The 19,695-nt window shown below is 38.4% G+C and overlaps 2 pseudogenes across 1 annotated transcript; both read right to left on the bottom strand.

Moving 5' to 3' along the window:
• Positions 1–2,850: 2,850 nt before the first annotated feature.
• Positions 2,851–3,714, bottom strand: LOC125360624 (annotated as a pseudogene).
• Positions 3,715–10,500: 6,786 nt separating this feature from the next.
• Positions 10,501–18,811, bottom strand: LOC125360623 (annotated as a pseudogene). Its single transcript, XR_007212780.1, has 3 exons — positions 18,791–18,811; positions 11,417–12,662; positions 10,501–11,207 (listed from the first exon to the last, which is right to left on the bottom strand). The product of XR_007212780.1 is annotated as a T-complex protein 1 subunit zeta-like (transcript).
• Between the last annotated feature and the right edge of the window lie 884 nt (positions 18,812–19,695).

Here is a 19,695-nt window from a genome sequence, read left to right as displayed (position 1 = left end):
GGTCTCTTTCCTTACTAGGACTCTGGGACATATTAAGCAGGAGAAGGCAACTTTCACCTTCTTTTTTTTTTTTTTTTTTTTTTTGCTGTTCCTTTTATTTTATTTTTTTTTTTTCTCTCAAATTTTTATTTTCAAACTGACGTACAGAGAGGTTACAGTATCATACGTTGGGCGTTGGATACATTTCTTGTACTGTTTGTTGCCTTGTCCCTCATGCCCCCCTCCCTCCCCCCCTTCCCTCCCCCCCGCCCAGTTGTTCAGTTCACTTACACCAAACAGTTTTGCAAGTATTGCTTTTGTAGTTATTTCTCTTTTTTTACCCCGTGTCTCTCGAATTTGGTATTCCCTTTGAATTTTATTTTTAGTTTCTTAAGGAATCTCCACACTGATTTCTGTGGTGGCTAGAGTAATTTTCATTCTTATTATCATTGTACAAATATCCCCCCCCCATCTACATTTTATCCATCCTCACGAACATTTGTTTTCTTTGTTTTCTTGTGATGGCCATATTTTGGCTGGTGTGAGATGAAATTTTCCTGTTGTTTGGATTTGCATTTCCCTGATGGTTAAGGATATATCACTGTTATTTGGATGATCAGATTGTACCAGATTTGGCTATGAAATGCTCACTTGCACTGGTTTTTATGTTCTTTTGACATGTTATCACTACTTAAAAAAAAGAACTTTCTTATTGTCTGGTGCCAAAAGATGTTTCATGATCATTTTATATTGAAACTCAGCTGTTCCTCTAAGAAGTCCCAGTTACTTTGACTGCAGATCAGAATTTATAAGCTGAGTTCTGAATGATAGATGTTAGCTCTGCTCACTGTGAGCAGAGCTCTAGGCCAGAGCTAAGAAATATCTATAAACATTCATACCTATATTTATTGAAAGCATGAACATATGCTGAAAACACTAATACCAATCCAATGCTTTAGTCTTCTTCTCAGTCACTGAGAAGTCTGGCCTTTGTGCTTTGTTATTTTGCTCTGCTTTTGTATATAGTCATTAATGACTTTGCCAGTCTGACCCTGCTTTCCTAACTCAAGCACCATCTTTACATGGGTTGCCATCCCTAGCTGCACTGAAATACCCATTGGGACCTGGTTCTAGCATCTTCTCCAACCATTGAAATTCTCAAGCTGCTTTTTCTCCTCAGCTCTAACACAATCCTCCTGCAGGCCATCATTCCTGTCTTTCTGGGGTTTTCCTAATGACTTTTCAATTGCAGGGAGAAGGAAGGAAAATAATAGAACGACAGACCTAAGAACTCATGATTTAAATTGGACTATGATCAAATTAAGATGCAAATGTATGGTTTATTTATTCTTTTAATAAGTTTCCTAATGCTGAGCACTAGTCGGTTGCTCATGTCTATAATCCTAGCTACTTAGGAGGTTGACATTTGGGGATCTGGGTTCAAAGCTAGCCCAGCAGGAAAGTCTGTGAGATTCTTAGATCTAATTAACTATCAAAAAAGTCAGAAGTGGACTTGTGGCTCAAGTGGAAGAGCACTAGACTTGAATAAAAAAGCTCAGGAATACTTGCAAAACTGTTTGGTGTAAGTGAACTGAACACCTCAGGGGGGGAAAGGGGGAGGGGGGAGGGGGGTATGAGGAACAAGGTAACAAACAGTACAAAAAATGTATCCAATGCCTAATGTATGAAACTGTAGCCTCTCTGTACATCAGTTTTATAATAAAAACTAAAAAAAAAAAAAAAAAAAAAGCTCAGGAACAGCAACCTAGCCCTTAGTTCAAGCTCTAGGACCAGCACACACACACACACACACACACACACACACACACACACACACACACTTCATATGAATGTTCATCTTAACAGAAAAATTGGCATAAATCTTTTCAAAGAGATTAGCAGGTTTAAAATCATGTAAAATGATGAGAGAGTTGCATGTAATTGGGATTTCGTGTATGAAGTCACATAAAGTTCTATAATAGATAAATGTAGCTCTCTACTGTATCTCACAAATAAATATAGAATTGGTTCTGACTTTAATAGCTTGAGTTGCTTATTAGTGACATACCATATTTCCCTGTTTCTTCATCCATAAATTGTGAGCCATGGTAGAACTTATTTTATGGAATGGTGTTGGGGATTAAATGAGGTTCTTAATATAAGGTACTTAGACTAATTTCTGATACTCAATAAATGCTGTCTTAATGGTAGCTACTATCATTTTATCACCATTGTTTTCTTTTTTTTTTTTTTAGCAGCTATGGGAGTTTATCTCATGGTCAATAACCAATGTTCTTGGGAAGCCCACCCTTGTCCTTCAAAAGCCCAGAGAACCTCACAAGAAACCAAGAGAAGTATTTTGGACTGGTTTTAAACAGAACTTTGTACCAGATTTGCTGGAGCATCTATCCAGCTCTTGGTATCCTGTGAAAATTTGTTATTTTCTGGGTAGACATTCTTATAGAATATTATCTTTAAAATCAGATCGTCTCTTCTATATTGAAAGCATTTTTATATTTTCTAATTTAAAAATTAATATTTTCTTATAGATATTGTGCAATAAAGCTGAAGTAGAATGTGTGGTTTTTGCAAATGCTTTAACAGCTGATAAAATTTTACATTTGTAAAATTAATATATTGTACTGGTACAAAATAGTTTTAAATTATATTTTGAGAAGCTTCCCCCCCCCAAAAAAGAAGAAACCAAGAGAAGGCACAAAGGCATCCGCGCAAACAAGAGGAAGCACCCAAGGCTGAAGACAGGCCCGCCACCTGCGCTTCCGTCCTCCCGCTCACCCCTCATTGTGGAGGGGACTGGGACCACCTGCCTCCCGAGCCAAGGACACGCAGTGGGGGCCGATGGTGAGGGTATGCGAGTAGCACGCCTGTCTCCGTGGCCAGCCGGTGGCTGGCTGCCTGCCGGCCTCCGGATGCAATGGGAGTGGGGGGTGGGGGCACGTTCAGCAACTTCTGCTGTGTCAGAGGAAGACAGGCCACTAACACTTTTCTCTAAGTCCCTTCCAGTCCAGCACGGGGCGGGGGGTGGGAGGGGGCATCCTGGCTGCCCGCCCGGCCCTGGGCCTCCCAGACCCCTCCCTGAAGTCCTGCTATCTGTTGCAGATGGCCTGGTGGTTCTTGGGCACGGCTATGAACCGCATTTTCCTCAGGACAGAGGGCCGGGACAGCATGTGCGGGTCCCACAAGTCCTCGGGGGACAGCACCTTGGTGGGCTTGTGGTGGAGCCTCAGGTACTTGTTCAGGTGGCTCTCGTAGTGCCACACAGCATCGATGTTGTTGGCCCAGTCCCGCACCATGGCCTCATGGCCTTGGTGAGCCGCTGCACCTCCGCCACTGACCCCCATGTCGCCCTGGTCCCGGGGGATGTAGGCCTGGGACCCGGGCCTGCGCTCGTAGGTGAAGGCGTCCCGCCTGGCCCTGTAGAAGCCGGGATGCAGGGTGCCGAAGAGCGGGGTCAGGATCTCCGTGCCCACGTGGTCGGCGAACTCCATGTCCACGTCGGCGCACACCAGGTAGTCCACGTGGCCCGCGCAGCGCCGCGCTGCGCCGCGCCAGGAACTGGCTGAGCACGCCCAGGCCGCGCACGGACACGTCCTGCCAGCGCGGGTAGCCAGCCGCCGCCCCGGCCCCAGCGCCACCCGGGGCTCGGTGGCCAGCTGCTCTTATCACCGTTGTTTTCCTGTCACTCTCTATATGCTCAAATATTTTACTTCTCATATCTGAATCTGCTTTAACAGTTACCCTAACAGATTGCAGTGGTCTGATTTTTTTTTCCTCAAATTTTTATTATCAAACTGACGTACAGAGAGGTTACAGTATCATACGTTGGGCATTGGATACATTTCTTGTACTGTTTGTTGCCTTGGCCAGTCCTGGGCCTGGACTCAGGGCCTGAGCACTGTCCCTGGCTTCTTTTTGCTCAAGGCTAGCACTCTGCCACCTGAGCCACAGCGCCACTTCTGGCCGTTTTCTGTATATGTGGTACTGGGGTATCGAACCCAGGGCTTCATGTATACGACACAAGCAATCTTGCCACTAGGCCATATTCCCAGCCCCTGCGTTGGTGTTGTCCAACATTTTTATGTTGAACTTCTAATCCCAGTGTTGTGGCACTTGGAGTTTTTGGACTCCACCATTAAGCCACAAAGGCACAATGAATGGGATTTATATTCTTATAGAAAGAGGCCAGAGAACTCTCAAGCTCTTTTCACCATGGGAGGATACAAGGAAGTATTATGGTCTGCAACCTGTCAAGTCCTCACCAGAACCTGCTGGTGCTGATAACATCAGAGTTCCTGCTGCTAGAACTAAGTGAGAAATACATTCATTTTGAGAATCCATCTCATGTATAATGCTTTGTTATAGTATCTGAGAGATGAAGACACAAACCTTCTCTAAACTTTCATTTACGCTATTCCTTTTGATGTATACAGGGTTGATTCAATTTTCTTCCTTTTGTAGCTCTTCCTCCTTTTGTGGAAGGCAATTATTTAGTTTAGCCATCCACCTCTAACCCCACATGTCCTTCTGGTTTTATTCTTTTTCTCTTGTTTGTTCATAAATGTCTGAACCTGGTTCTGGGAGGTTTTACATGATCCAGAACATACAAAGAGTGAATGGTTCTTTTGTTGGTAAGAACAAATCCCCCCCAGATCCATGCAGGGAGGGAGATTTGGATTTGCCTGTGTGACATTGTTCAAGTGCTCAACTCCTCTGAGCCTTTGTCTTCTGGGACTGTAAAATGACTGCTGTGGGATTTAATTGAGATTATGTGATAAAGCAATGAGCACTCTGAAATGCTACTTCCAATTCCAGCTTTTTGTTGATTAATTGGAGATAAACATTTTACAGATTCCTGCCTAGGCCGATTTTGAACCAAGATCCTGAGAGCTCAGCCTCCTGAGTAGCTAGGATAGCAGGCATGAGACACCAGCACCATGTTCCCTATGCAGTTTTTAAGAGCACAGGATCTGGAGCAAGCCTCCTTGGGAAAGAGTACCAGACAAGTCCTTGGGAAAGAGTACCAGACAAGCCTCCTTGGGAAAGAGTACCAGACAAGTCAATTAACCTATCCAGGCACCATTTTTTTTTTTCTCATCAGTGAAACTGGAATGATCAGAAAGTGCTTATTCTGAAGACTGTAGCTAGAACTAAACGCCATGCATGTAAAACTCTTTAGGTACCACTAGAATCCATGCTAGCCTTGTGTGATCCTACCAGCTTTGTAAGAGAAAAAGAAAGAGCACAACACTGGACAAAGATTATGAAATGTCTCATCCTTGCTCAGCTTTTCTTTCTCTTTCAGGCTAACCTAACTTACTAAAACTCCAAAAAAGAGCCTTTGAAATTTCATCACGGGTTTTCTGAATGAGGTGAAAGTTGACCTAGAAGTGCTTGACCTCTAATGTGGCGGCTACTGAAAGCCTAGCCTCATAACTCAACAGCCCAGTGACAGCTTGGCCTATAAACCCAAGTCTTCATTTCACTAACATTTTCAGGTTTTGTCTCCTTGAAAATGCTAACCAAAGTCAAGCATATCATTTCTCTGCTTGGGATCGCAAAGGTAATGTTTATGGAACCGCTTGCAGTCTCAGGGGTAAGCTCGCGGATAATTTGCATTAACCTTGCTGGGTCCCTAGATACCACATTCCCGTGGGCGAATGATCTCTAGAGTAACTTCCTAGATCTTAAAAGTTTTGACCCCAGCGGGATGCTTTATCAAAGAACTTTCAGCAGCCGTTGAACTATTTCTCCAGGTTTCTTTCAGTTCGTTTGATTGAAAATAGCCTCTATCTAGGGGACAAAACAAGATCCGTAAATAATTTTTCATTAGAAAGTAGGGAATATTGACATCTTGTACTTGCTTTTCTTTTCTTCTACAAGATCATTGTTAGAAGTAGGAAATTGAAAGGGAATACCAAATTTGAGAGACACAGGGTAAAAAAAGACAAACAACTACAAAGTAATACTTGCAAAACTGTTTGGTGTAAGTGAACTGAACACCTCCAAGGGGGGGAGGGAAAGGGAAAGGGGGAGGAGGGAAGGGGGTATGAGGGACAAGGTAACAAACAGTACAAGAAATGTATCCAATGCCTAATGTATGAAACTGTAACCTCTCTGTACATCAGTTTGATAAGAAAAATTTGAAAAAAAAAAGATCATTGTTAGATATCAAAAAGCCTTTCTCTTCATATTGGAGCAGGTTTTTAAATTGATTACCCAGAAAAGAGAGAAATATTTTTGTCAGTAGTAGATTTGCTTAAAGGAGCAGAGGAGTTTTCTCTAAGGAGGAATTTATCTTTTGGAATGGCAGCAGCAAAATTCTTTCATTTATATTGATCTAAGTTCCTCTAGTGGCTTTCTTAAAAGACAAAGACAAAAACACAAAAAACTCCAACACAAAACAAAACAAAACAAAACAAAAAAAGGAAGGAGAGAAATTGAAGATTCTCCAAAGTTGGACTCAGTGTTGCAAATTCAACCTTGAATGCCCATTCAAATACAGCCTGCTCTTTTCAAATTTAGTCTAATAAACAAATGCTTCTTAAGATTATATATCCAGTGCTTGTTATTTTTCAGGGAAAAGCTGTGACTTTTATTGTGTCAAAACTGAAAAATAAACTAAATTAGAAGATATCGATAGAACTGTGAAAATCTACAGATTTCTCAAGAATCTTTATTCAATCAGATTGAGTTTAAAATAGTAGAGCAAAGCAGGTGTGGTAGAAGGGTTGGAGCACTTTCTGGACCTGATGGAAGAAAAGGTCCTCTACATTTTACACAAAAGAAAAGTGAGAGTCAGAAGTCTCACACTGGAGCAGCTGCGATTGGACCCCAGGAGTCTCTGAAGTCTGAGCTCTTCTACTACTAGTTTTGCTTATAAAATGCTTAGTTTTATTTTTAATAATCATAGAAGTCATAAGCACTGTAGACTAGGATGACAATGTCCATCAAGGGGAAGATTTTTAAAAACTGATGAAAGCAAGGGGAGGTGGGTTGGGGGAGGGAAGGTGGATGAAAAATGAGGAAGGGGGTAACAAGTAAGACAAGAAATGTCTATGTATTCACTACCATAAGTATGTAACTGTGTAACCCCTCTGTAGAGCATCTTGAAAATAAAAAAGAACTCAAAAACAAAATGCTTAGTTACAGCATCTGTTTGAAAATGAAATTAAAAACAACAACAACAGGGAAAGCCATTATATGGGGATAGGAAAAGGAAGCGGCTATGGATTTTGGAGCACTTTCACTGAAGACTTAGTTGGAATACAGTATGTAAAGTTGGGGCCTGATAATTAGTGTGAGTTGATTAGCTAGCTACAGGCATTTCCACTGGGTTTGGCTATACAATCCATTATGAAGATTAAAGACTAGTCTGAGCATTTCTTTGTCTCAAACCAAAAGAATGGGAAGAAATTTTGCATTTCCATTCTAAAACTGGAGTACTCTAGTATTTAAAGAAATAATAAGAACAATTGGTGTTTACTGAACTCATCCTTAGTATGAATCATTTTCATTCATCATTTTTGACTTCACAATACATCTATAATATTTTTTTTGAGATATGCTCTTGCTATGTAGCTAGGTTGGCTTGTAAATGCCAATCCTTCTGCCTCTGCCTTGAAGACTGTATGTATTCTTATTTCTGTGTGCAGTTCAATAAACAAAGAAACCAAGTGATTGATAGAAATATTACATGAGGGTGTGTGTATAAAACCATGAATACATATGTTTTTTTCTGTTGATAAATAGACCTATCTTTGTGTGTGTGTGTTTTTTGTCTTAGCATCAATTAGTTGTACAAAGGGTATATTTGAACACGTCCATTTAGGTAGACAATGTGTCTTGATACAAATCAATCCTTCTGTTATTTTCTCTCCATCCCACATCCAAGACCAGTCTCACAAGGCTTCACTGATTCATTTTCATGCATGTATATAAAGTATTTCAACCACATTCATTCTTCTTCATCATCTCCTTTTGCCTGAATGTTTCTTCCTAGTACCTACATCCCAGGCAGAACATGTTTCAGCTCCCTAACATTCATTTGTGTTAAAGTGCACGATAATTGTTCAAGGCGGCTATTTATGTGTTTTTGAGATAGAGTATCACCTCAAGTTGCTGTGTAGCCTATTCTGAAGTCACTATCCTTTTACCTCAGATTCCTGAGTGCTGGAATTACAGGTATGCACAACACACCTAGCAACAGGTCTATTGTGATGTAGAGTTTGAATTCTCTCCATTGTATTCCAAGAAAAATATTTGATACCTTTATTCTTGAGAATAAATACATTAGAATTATGTTTTAAGACAGAATTTTGCTTTTCAAGCTAAGGGTACTCAGCAGACTAGGTGAGCTAGGTTTTTTTCCCCAAGAAAAACTCACAGCCTGAGGTTTCTTTGCTACTTTGGTGGGGCTCAGATTTAGACTGCATATACTTTCACAGACTTAGACAAGTCATGTGACCTTCCCATCTCATTTTCATGCTTTTCATTTTATTTTAAGTTCCTAGTATGGTGCCTAGTACATATTGGGAAAGTGCTATATAATATTGATTAGGAGGTGTTAATGTTTCTACAATTCGAGTTTTTAGAATTCACACACAGTTACTAGTTTCTTTATCCTTTCAATGAGGAAAATGGTGCCAATCCTGTTTACTAGGTTATCATAAGAAATAAACTAGTGTACTATTACAGAAGAAGACGACAAGCCTTCATCTCTCTTTTCAATTATTTGTGATTGTCGTCGCTAACATTTTGTATTGCTCAAATGCCACCGTTGTGCCTGCTACTCGCAAAAATAGGAACTGTCCAGCAGATTCACATTCTGAATATGAATGGCTTTTGCATTAGTGATGGAGTTTTAAAGTGAGTGCATGTCTTATTTCAGAAGTTGTGGTCACAAACATTATACTCAGGAAAGAATCAGCCTGATGTGGCCACAGAGTAGAGAGTTCCCTGAGAACCTATTGTGTTGGAAGCTTCTTATCTATGTGGTTTGAAACGGCAGGTGGATTTAGTCTTGAAGTTTGGGAGCCAGATGCTTAGTGCTCCAGGCTCAGTAATTTGCCAACATCTTGACTCTGTGTGTCTATTTTGGAAATTTGACCGTATTAGTTACATTATTAGTTTCATGTGGGGATTTATAGTGGACCACTACAGAATAATCTAGGAAAAATTCCAAATCTATGCACATTACACACTTTCAAAGCCCACTGAAGGAGCAAAATCAAGTGTTTTGGTAACTGCTTGGTGTTTTCTGGGTCACGTGTACATGACCTGAAACTGGATGAGTGTCAGGCTCATCTAAACCACAAGAGCTGATAACAAGGAAAGAGAGAATCATAATCTTGTCACTAGAAAGAGATGAATACAAATGTCTGCTGCCTTGCTTTTAGTTATGTCTAGCATCTGGAGAGATATCGTTTGTCTTCTACCTCATCTCACAGCTGAACAACTGGGTTTGACAGCCTCTTTTTTATCCTGGTCACACATTTTTCCTATCTTATGTATCTGGCTTTGCTTTTTAGTCTCTTTATAAGATGAGACCATGTTTTACAACCAGGAATGTTCAGGACTACGAAATTGTTAAGTAGAAAATGCTTCCATTTATAGCAGAAAGAGTCCTCTGGCATATGACGTGCCTAGGTGCAAAAACATGTATTCTCATATCACCCAAATCTTTGTATAAATAGTAGCAAACCAACTTTTGTACAGAAGTATCCATATTTTGTGTTTTCTTCACAAAGAAGTTTTAATGCTGGATTTCTTTCTAAAGAAAAGGAATCATGAAGCCATTTAAATTATGTTAACAATCATGTTATACTAGAAAATTAAACTATATCCAAGTGGATGGTTGTATTTAATCTAATGGATTTCTGAGTGTTCAAAGATAGCTAACATCTGTCAATGGACTCATAAATTATTTGATACATCATAACAATAGAAAAGGATGAGATGTAACTTTCCATGATAATGTAAGATCAGTATAGTCCATTTGAGAATATATACAGAATAATTTAATGGAGTTCCATTATATTTGGACCACACTTCAATAATTTATTTCTGCATAAGGGTTTCATATTCCTGAAACTAAAACTTTTCAAATTTGTTACAATATTTGTCAAGTTTTTAACTATTTGAAGCATATGTAATTTTAAAATTGTTTTATTGTGATATTTCCATAAAATACATGATATGCTTTGAACAAATGTACCCTTTTCATTAATCTTTCTTGTCCTCCCTCATCCCACTTGAAACAATATTAAACAGATTTCACTATTACATTTTCATACATGCAAGAAACATAATTCAATGACATCTCCCCTCCATCACCTTCTTCTTTCTCTCCTCTTTTTACCTCCGTTTTCTCTACCCAATCAAGCCCCCCTTTACAGTTATGACATCTTCATTTTTACCTTTTAGGTCTAGAGTCAACATTTTTTTTTTAGTACTTAAATGTTTAATGGGAAACTTGGTTAGAATACAGCCACAATTAAACCATTAACATTTTCCAGGGAACATTTAATAATAAACAAGTTAGGTAACATATGCTTATCTAATAGTAATTTTATACCACTGCAAATCAAAACAAAACATCCTGCTCCTTAGACCTGCTTTATGTGTACGTTCAGTACAATTTAAAAAATACTGTAACTATAATTTCACAATGTCATAAATTGAATGGGTGTCAAGTATCCATTTTTCAGATTCCTTTGAAAATTATTTGAAGCTTGGAAAAAAGTTCCATATCTGTATTCATCAGCATCATACTGTAGTCAAGATTCCGCTATCAGAGGCTTTGATTCAACCTTTTAGAGAGGACATTCCAGCTCGCATGATCTCATCAACTCGTCACAGTGCAGGAGTGAAGAAGCTGTTTCTTCACACAATAGTTATCCCATATGCCTGCCTCTGCTGCTACCAGTGGTTCACCTGTGTTCAAGTCCATACCTACAAGTCGACCTGATTCTGAATGTTCTGCTTGAATTTTAACTAATGTTTCCTGAAGGTCAAAACCAGATTTCTGAGCAAGAACCTTGGGAATAATGAGCAATGCGTCCGCAAATGCTTGGACTCCAAACTGGGCCCTGCCTTTTACGCTTGGCTTGTATTTCATCAGGGCCTCGGCCATTGCCACTTACACTACACCAGCGCCTGGGACCACACAGCCATCATCAATAGCATTTTTGATGGCCCTCAAGCTATCTCTTATTACATCTTTTTTTTTGGCCAGTCCTGGGGCTTGGACTCAGGGCCTGAGCACTGTCCCTGGCTTCTTTTGCTCAAGGCTAGCACTCTGCCACTTTAGCCACAGCGCCACTTCTGGCCATTTTCTGTATATGTGGTGCTGGGGAATTGAACCCAAGGCCTCATGTATAAGAGGCAAGCACTCTTGCCACTAGGCCATATCCCCAGCCCTCTTACTGCATCTTTGATTTGAGTGAGTGTGTGCTTATTTGGTCCTTTGACCAATAATGTGACAGAACGGGGATTGTTACATTTCTCAATAAAGGTGAACTTCTCTTCTCCCAATGTATACTCATAGACAAGTCCTGCATGTCCCAAACAGTCAGGATTTAGGTCATCAAAAGACTTTAGAGCTACCACAAGCAAGAGTTAGTCTCTCCATATTTCTTCTTTTAGCTCTGCGCAGAGCAGCTATGCCTTATTTTGCGAGAGCATCTAAGGAAAATGGGTCAATTCCCTTCTGGTTAATAACAATAAACCCTCTTTCTGAATCTCCACAAACTTTCCTTTTCAGTTCTATTATTTTTTAACTCTATCTTCAATAAATTTTCTTTCAGCTTTTACTAGTTTTTCTCTCTCTTATGCACTCTTGTAGAAAAAGCCAGAATTCACTTCTGTTTTTTCATATTCTAATGATACATTGCATGTAAGGATGTATGCATTTTCTACTCTTTTCTTCATGTCAGGATGTCATGCCCCATGATCTAAAACAAGTCCTTTTATTAAGCTTGTGGCAGTTTCAGATTTATGTTTCATCTCCATGATCTCAACTATGAACAAGTCAATAGGTTCATCTTTTTTTTTTTTAATGGCCAAAATAGAATCCACTACAGCCTCTGTTAAGATGTCTGCTAGCTCAGCATGAACTTTAGTACTGAGAGATGTTCTGGCCACATCTATAAGGGTTTCCCTGTCCATTTCTTTGTTTACTTTGATTTGTTCCAAAAACTGAAGGGCCTTTTCCTTTGCAGCTTCAAAACCTTCAGTGATTATTCTGGGATGAAGACCTTCAGAAATGTAGAGATCTGCCTGCTTCAGCAGCTCTCCAATGATAAGGACATTGGAAGTAGTACCATCACCAGTTATGTCATCCTGAGCTGTTGCTACTTTTGCTATTAAGGAGGCTGTCGGATGCTGAATTTGCATCTCATGTAGCAGCACATTGCCATCTTTTGTCAGTTTGATGTCTCTGGCGCCGGAAACGAGCATCTTCATGGTGCCCTTAGGCCCCAGGTTGATCCTCAGCACGTCCAGCAGCCCCTGCGTGCAGCGGCGATGTTGACCGCCAGCGCTGTCTGTGCGCAGGCCACCTCAGCTTTGGGGTTCAGGGTCTTCACAGCTGCCGTAGCTGCCGCCGGGGAGGCACAGGCCGAGAACAGCGCGCAGGGGTCGCAGCCCAGCTTGGTGTGGTCGGGCTAGAGTCAACATTTGAGACAAAATGGGTTTTCTGAGTTGAATTTTAACATGATGAATTTCAGTTCCATCTAATTTCCTAAAATTAGACTGATTTGCTTTCTTTTTAAAAAATAAATTATACTCCATTGTGATTATATGCCATATATTTTTAATCTGTTCTCTGTTAATGAGCACTTAGGCTGATCTCATAGCTTGCCTATTAGGAATCATGCTATGGTTATGTTTATTGCATGGCATGCATGCCATTTTTATTGTAGGCATCTCTATTGTAGACTTAAATTCCTTTGGATATATGTGTAGGAGTGATATAGCAGGAACATATCATACTTCCTAGAGTCTTGAGGAATCCATGACTAATTACCATAGTGACTTAAACTAATTTGCTTCCAACTAACACTATCCCACCAACCCAGGGTTCCTATTTCCTTGTATTCTTGCCAGCATTTGTTATTTTTTTTTCTTTATGATAGTCATTCTATAGTTTTTATTTTCACTTCTTTTATGGCTAAGAATATTGAACATTTGTTCATGTATTTATTGAGCATTTGTATTTCGTTTGAGAAGTAAAATGTATCCCATTGGTTCATTTATTAATTCTATCATCCTTTATTTGGTCTTGTTTTTGACTATTTATCCAAAAATTAATCCTTTGATGAGTATCTGACAAATATTTTCTCCCATCTGTACAAATCCTGATAATTGTTTGCTTATTATGTTCAGAAGCTTTTTAATTTTATACAATCCCATTTCTCTCTCTCTCTCTCTCTCTCTCTCTCTCTCTCTATCTATCTCGTGTGTGTGCGTGCGCGCGCGTGCATGCGCTAGTTCTGGGGATTGAATTTAGAGACTGTATGCTGTCCTTGAGCTTTTATGTTCACTCTACCACTTGAGCCACAGGTCTACTTCCAGCTCTTCAGAGATGAATTGGAGATAAATGTCTCATCAACTTTCCTTCCCAGGTTGTGTTTGAACCATGATGCTTAGAACTCAACTCTAGGATTAGAGGCATGAGCTCTCAATGACTGGCCACCATTTGTCAATTCTTGCTCTTGTTTCTTGAACTCTTGGAGTCCTAATGAGAAAAATGTTGTTTATTCTTGTATCTTTTGATGTTTTCATGCAATAGTGCCAGTTTCTAGTGTTGTAAAGTCTTTGATCTATTCTGAGTTGATTTTTTGTATAAGAGGAGAGGTAGGGATTTAGCTTCAGCCTTCTACATGAAGACAGTCTATTTCCCCATATTAGTTTTTCATTGTATCTCTTGGCCATTTTTTGAGAATCAGAAAGCTTTAGGGGTGTAGTCTTACTTCTGGATCATCTATTCTATTCCTTTAGTCTCTGTGCTTATTTTTTGTGCTATTATCATGATGATTTTGTTTCTATGTCTTTGAGGTAAAATGTTGCTCTATATGTTCATGGCTGCTTTGGCTCTTCAGCCTCTCTTTATGTTTCCATATGAATTTTAGAATTGATTCTACTTTTTCTGTGAAAAATTGCATTCATCTAATGATAGGGATTTCATTACACATGTACATTGGTTTTAATAATATGTCCATTTCTTCACTATTAATTCTGCCAATCCATGAACAGTGAATGTGTTTCCATCTTAAAGCCTCTTCTATTTATTTTTAGTGTTTTATGGTTTTAATTATAGAAGACTTTCACCTTCTTGTTTAGTTTATAATGAGGTATTTCATTTTTTGAGGCTAATATGAATGAGATTGTTTCTCTGATTTTTTCTTTAGCATGTTTGTTAATGTTGTGTAGAAATATAGTATTTTGTACATTAATTTTGTATCTTGCTACTTTGTCAGGCATTTGTCAGACCTAATAATTTTGATTGAGTCTTTATAGTCTTTTAAGCATGGGATCACACTAGCAAAACATACGGATAATATCCCTTTCTTTTCTTTTTCTAACCTTACTGTCTGGATAAAAATTCCAGCACTATTTTGAAAGGGAGTGAGAAGAACAGACACCCTCATCTCATTCCTGGGTTCAGAGGAAATGATTTCATTTTTATTCTTATTAATATGATGTTTGTTATAGTTTTAGAATACATAGATAGCTTTTATTATGTTAAGGTATGTTCCTTCTCTTCCTAGCTTTCTTGGGAACTTTTTTTTAAAAATTATATTTCATTACCTTTAAGTCATACAAAGGAGTTACAATTCATAATCAGTTTATAAATACAATGCATCTTGATTGATGTCAGCTCTTTTATCATTCTCCCTCATTCCCATTCCCCTCAATTTTCCTAGTTTCATAAGCTATGCTTTGAATATTATAACTACATTTTCCTCTCTTCATAAATCTAGCCTTCTGCCTTTGATTCCCTAATCCCACCTTTCAAGTACCAGTTTCCTGGTATTCATTTTGTTGAATAGTGAGTTCGTTTTTCTGAATAATTACACCATTTGTATTCTTCCCCTCAATTAATACATTTGTGTACACTTGCATACATCCCAATATATGTTTACTTGTACATTTACAAATTAGGCATAGCATCCACATATGAGAGAGAATAAGTGTACTTTGTCTCTCTGGACCTCACTTACTTCACTTAACATAGTTTTTTTCCCCCCAGCTTAAGGCTGGTGCTCTACCACTTGAGTCATACCTCCACTTCTGACTATTTGCTGATTAATTGGAGATAAGAGTTGGAGATTGGGGCTGGGAATATGGCCTAGTGGTAAAGTGTTCACCTCATATACATGAAGCCCTGGGTTCAATTCCTCAACACCACATATATAGAAAAAGCTGGAAGTGGCGCTGTGGGAGAAGCCAGGGACAGTGCTCAGGCCCTGGAGTTCAAGCCCGAGTACTGGAAAAGAAAGAAAGAAAGAAAGAAAGAAAGAAAGAAAGAAAGAAAGAAAGAAAGAAAGAAAGAAAGAAAGAAAGAAAGAAAGAAAGAAAGAAAGAAAGAAAGAAGAGAAAAGAAAAGAAAGAAAGAAAGAAAGAAAGAAAGAAAGAAAGAAAGAAAGAAAGAAAGAAAGAAAGAAAGAAAGAAAAGAGTTGGAGATTTTTCTGCCTGCATGGCTTTGTACTGTGATCCTCAGGTCTCATATTCTCTAGGAGACAAGATTAGAGGCATGAGCCACACTAGTGCCTGGCTCTTCAGGGCTTTCATCAGGAAAGGATGTTGAATTTTGTTGAAGGCTTTTCTGAAACTATTAAGACAATCATGTGATTTTTGCCCTTTACTTTATCTACTACATTTATTGAATTACATATATCAAGCCATCAGTACATCTTTGAAATGAATTTAACCTGATCATGGTCTATTTTTAAAAATGTGTTTCAGCAAATCCAGTTTGGAAGTATCTAACTGAGAATTTTAAATTTTATTTTCATGAAGGAAATAGGTCTATGGTTTTGTTTTTCTTATGTCCTTATCTGGTTTTGGTATGAATGTAATACTAGTTCTGTAGAATGAATTTGATAGCATTCTTCACATTTTGTTTTATGGAATTGTTTGAGAAACATTGGTGTTTGTTCTTTAAAGGTCTGGTAGAATTTGGCAGCAAATCTGTGGGATCTTATTTTTTGTGGGGAGACTATTACCATTTTAATTTCATTGCTTGTTATTGATCTGTTTTAAGTGCCTTATTTAGTAAATCAAATGCATCTGAAGTTTGTCTATTTCTTGTAGATTTTTTTCATTTATTAGAATATTACTTTTGTAAATATTCCCCAATGATCTTCTGAATTTCACTGGTATTTGTTATATGCCCTTTTTGATTTCTACTTTTATTTTTGAAGGTTTTCTTTATTTTTCTTTTGGGTAGTTTGGATAAGGGTGTGTCAATCTTGTTTATCTTTCGAAAGAATTATTATTTTAAATTATATCTTTGTATTATTCTTTTGGTCTCCATCATAGTAATTTCTGCCCTGATCGGTATCATTTCTTTCTATCTATTGCTTTTATTTTAGTCATTTCTTTTCTTAAGAGTTTGAAATGTATCACTAGATAAGTTATTTAAGTGAGATTTTGCTGATTTCTTTTTTGGTAGTACCCTGATTTATTTTTGGCATTTTGGAGAGAGTATGTGTATAGTAGATTTTTAGCTAGAGAATAATGGTTTAAAGGGTGTACACATGTACAAATGTTGTGCTCATATCTCCATAGTCATACTTGATTAGAAAGTTAAAATGTTTTGCAGTCTAATAAGTTAAAAGAGGTCTTATTTTGACTTATATTGCTTTGTAAAACAGTTGAGATTGGGCATTCGTTCATAACTTATTCACTACTATGCTTCTTGTTTTGGTAACTTTAGAGTGAACACATTTTTGAAATCCTTTTGTTACATTCACATTTATCAAGTACTTACTATGTATTCGGTAATCTTGTAGGTTCTGGGAACACATTGGTGAATAAAGCATTGCTACTGTGGAGGGTACATTATAAGTAGTAAGTCTGAATCTAAAAGATAATCAAATGGGTATATAATAACATTGATGAGTGGCAATTGATATTTGAACATAAGAAGTGAGAATGTACAATATTAGATGCCATTTTAGTGGTGCCACGCAGTGTGGTGAATACTGTGAGTAAAGTGAATAAGAGCATATGGAAGACTAACACCTAAGCTAGAGGACAGGAAACCAGTAGGTAGAGTTAATACCTAAGTCAACATTTGAAAGATGGGTATGTATTCATACTTTCGTAGAGAAGGGTGATGAGGACAGAATGGCCAGCATGTGAGAAAGTATGTGGTACAAGAGAGACCCAGGAATTTTCATGTGGTTCAGAATGGCTGTGCATGGAGTATGTGTGGGTCAGGGGACTGAATGAAGATGAGGCTACTGATAGGATGTGGATGTAATAATAAAGGATGCTGTTTGCTATGATTAAAACTTTTTTACAGAAGACTACTTAGAAATATTTTGAGCTTAAGCGTGACATGATCAGATTTTTCTTTTTTTTTAGTTTTTATTGTCAAACTGATGTACAGAGAGGTTACAGTTTCATACGTTAGGCATTGGATACATTTCTTGTACTGTTTGTTACCTCCTCCCTCATTCCCCCCTCCCTCCACATCGCCACCCCCCCATGAATTCTTCAGTTTATTTATACCAAACAGTTTTACAAGTATTGCTTCTGTAGTCATTTGTCTTTTTTACCTTGTGTCTCTCGATTTTGGTTTTACCTTTCAGTTTCCTAGTTCTAATACCAGTATACACGGTTTCCAATGTACTCAGATAAGATACAGAGATTGTGCAGGTACAACCACAGGAAGGTGATACAAGAAGATCATCAATAATAGAAGCTACAGTTTCACGTAAGTATTGATGATCAGATTTTTAGTTTGATGATACAACTAAAAGTGCTGTGAACCAAGAATACAAGACTGGAGTAAGGGAAGAAAGTAGAGCTATGCATAAAGGCTAGACCAGATTGGCTCTGGTATGAATAAAGAAGAAGGGGCAGAGTGTAGAGAGCATATGGACATAAAATAGGATTTGAAAGTCCTCTTACTGTGGGTGTTGAAAGAACAGAATCAAGTGCTTATCATAGTAATTGGTGATGGAAATTTATGGAGGCAAAAATATTGCAGAAAGAATGGATTTGGGGTAAAAGGTTAAGAGTCTTAATCCAGACTTGAATCTGGGTTAGTTAACTTTTTAAAAACACAATAGTACATTCTTTTCTTGAGCTCAGACAGGAGAAATTAGGGGTTGTCATTTTACTGATGGAAGTTGAAACCACAGAAGTGAGTGAGATCACCTGGGGGAAATGTGCACAACCGGAAGAGAAAATGGACTTAATGAGGGGGAGGGGAAAGGAGACAGAGAAGCATTGCCTTACAAGACAGGGTCACAAAAGCCAGAGGAATTTCCACAATGATGACTTTTCAAGACCTTGAGAAAGTCTTTCACGTTTTCCAAAACAACAAAACAGTTGAATTCAAGTAAAAAGGAATACCAAGTTTGCCCTAAGCCCTCCCTCCACTTCCTCCAAACAATATGAACCAGTGGCAGATTCTATTTGTGACACAGGAAAAGAGATAGGAGATCAGAAAATAAAAATCACTGAAGGAATTGCCAATTCAAGTGTTTTCTAAAGAGCAATGGAGGATATCCTGGTACCATACTAACCTTCTATGTAAGTGCCGGGAGATAATACCTGTGTGATGTGCAAACTCATCTTGCGTCATTCTTCTCAGGAGCTTTTTACTTATTCCAGCCCACCCTCAGTCTTCAGCAATTTGCACATCTCTAGCTTAATTTTCTTACTGGTTGCTATGGTCTTACTTGTGCCTCACTCCCTTCCAAATTCATATTTTGAGACCTCAAATTCTAATGTGATAGTATTTGAAGATAAGGCCTTTGGTATACATTTAAGTCATGATTGTGGAGCCTCAATTGAAGGGCTTTGTGTTTTTGTTAGAAGAGACAACACACATCTCTTTGTCTCTCTGTCTTCAGAGAATACAGAAAAAAAATTAGGCTTTCTATAAGCCCAGAAGATGGTCGTCACCAGGGCTCACATCCTGAAGTTAGTCCTACAGCCTCCAGAACAGTGAGAAAAATTAATTTTTGTTGTTTAAATTCCCAGGCTCTGTTTTGTTACGGCATCTAGAAATAATACACTGGATTATGTAATGTTTAGTGGTATTTGTTCCAACTAAATGAGCTTCTTTTGCATAAGGCTAGCACTCTATGACTTGAGCCAGAGCTCTAACCCTGGGTTTTTTGTTTTTGTTTTTTTTTTTGAGGGGAGTAGTTTTATTGGAGATAAGTGTCTCATAGACTTTCCTGCCAGGGATGGCTTCAAACTGAGATTCTCATATCTTAGCCTCCTGAGTACTAGGATTAGAGATGTGAGCCACCAGTACATGGCTTATTTTATTTTCTAAATATACTGGGATTTAAACTCAGGGCTTTATGCTTGCTAGTCCAGTACTCTATCATTGAGTTATACACTAGACTTACTACTTTTTGTTATTTAAAATTTTCTTTTGAGGATTAGAGATATAGCTCTATTGGTAGAGAACCAGCCAGTGAGTGCAAGTGTCAGGTATTAAGTTT

The sequence above is a fragment of the Perognathus longimembris genome, chromosome 12 (genome assembly GCF_023159225.1).
Source record: "Perognathus longimembris pacificus isolate PPM17 chromosome 12, ASM2315922v1, whole genome shotgun sequence".
In the NCBI taxonomy this organism is placed as follows: domain Eukaryota; kingdom Metazoa; phylum Chordata; class Mammalia; order Rodentia; family Heteromyidae; genus Perognathus; species Perognathus longimembris.
Note: the sequence above shows the minus strand (reverse complement) of the source record. Positions and strands in the feature narration are given on the sequence as shown.